This window comes from Octodon degus, unplaced genomic scaffold, assembly GCF_000260255.1.
Source record: "Octodon degus isolate 3935 unplaced genomic scaffold, OctDeg1.0 scaffold00090, whole genome shotgun sequence".
Lineage (NCBI taxonomy): Eukaryota > Metazoa > Chordata > Mammalia > Rodentia > Octodontidae > Octodon > Octodon degus.
The window spans coordinates 6,220,324-6,221,990 of NW_004524666.1; positions in this window are offsets into that span (position 1 = coordinate 6,220,324).

The window sequence follows — 1,667 nt, forward strand, 5'->3', positions numbered from 1 at the left end:
GCTTTAAACAATTTATTTAACTGAAATGGATTTAAGTTTATTTCTGAAGTAAGTTCCATTTATTTTGATACATCTTTTCCCCATGATGATTTACAGGATCTTCAAGCCAATATAAATACTTTATAAATATTTGAATTTTGGGGTATACACCTGCGCAATACCTCAGCAATATCTTTCAGCAAGAAAATACTGAAGAGTAAAGGCTAGACACAATTACTGGGTACAGTGAAAATCTGCTGCAAATATTTCGAGGTAAGAAGGTACCACATACCTGTTCAACTAAGAAAATCACCCTTACAACACAGGATGATTTTATTTTTACATAGGACCTAGAACACTTAAGCTGCCAGTTAGGTACTGAATGGCAGAGCAACATGCCCAGTTTATGCCATGAATTCATAGGGAATAGGTCCAACAACTCAGGTTCCTTCCCACTGGTACTCACAAAGTGTGCTTCTCTGGCGCTTCAGTTGACCCCAGGTACCTTTTCTCTTTGGCTTCCTTCTTTTTCTGATCATTTTCCTTGATACATTTCAGGAAGCTATCACAACTTTTTGAGAGTTTAATATGCTTGATACGCACATTAATCCTCTTGGCAAGTATCTTGCCCTTAACTTGCTTGTTTACAACAATGCCAACAGCATGCTGGGTAACGTTGTAAAATCTTCCCGTTTTGCCAAGGTAACATTTGTGAGGCATTTCTTTTTGCACAGTACCCATTCCCTTGATGTCTACAATATCACCCTTTTTGTAGATTCGCATGTATGCAGCCAAAGGAACAACCCCATGTTTTCTAAAAGGCTTGGAAAACATATACCGGGTTCCACTCCTCTTGCCCTTTGTGTTAGTCATTTTGGCAAATTACTGGAAGATGGCAGTTCCGGCCGAAAGGAAGCTCAGCTACTATATTGAGCTTACAAGTACTCACACTGCAGCCTGCATGGCTCATAGTTCCAAGGCTGAGAAGGTCAGTATGGGTGGCCTCATCTGGTGACATCCTCTTTGCTGTGTCCTTAATATGGCAGGAACTGGAGCATGGCTATCAGGTGGGGTAGGGACCAGCAGTCTGTCCCAAGTTCTTATTTGCCCTGATTGATCAGGACAACTAGTGGATATGGGAGACTATTGCTTATTTTAGGGCAGAAATACAAAAAAGGAGAAGCACAAAAGAAGTGCTCAGGGAGAAAGGACACTATGAAGGAAAAGAGAAGTGACATCCTGCAAGCAGAATTGACCACTGCAAGGACAAGCAGGTGTGGCCCGATGTCAATCGCTGCATGCTTTTATGTCATCTCAGATGGCTAACCCAGGTGGTCTCACATGAGCTCATGCTAGGAGACTGACATCAGGTGCAAAGTTCAGCCTGTTCTCCTATCAGAAGATGGGCCCCAGCTGCAGGGCTGGGCTTGACCCAGTGTAAGACCTCGGGGCTGCTGTGCTGTGCCTGTGGTTAACATCCTCAATTAGTAGATTATGCTGGACTGTCCCAGCTACATTGCCATGGCCTTGCCGCCATCTACATGGTGACCACATGCATGTGCGAGGATGGGAGCCACGTCACTGTTTAATCAGGAGCTCACTCCATTCACCAGACCACCGCTTACAGGGCCACCTCTCAGGGCTGTTTTATTGGGGATGAAGCTTCCCTCACATGAACTTCAGGGAAC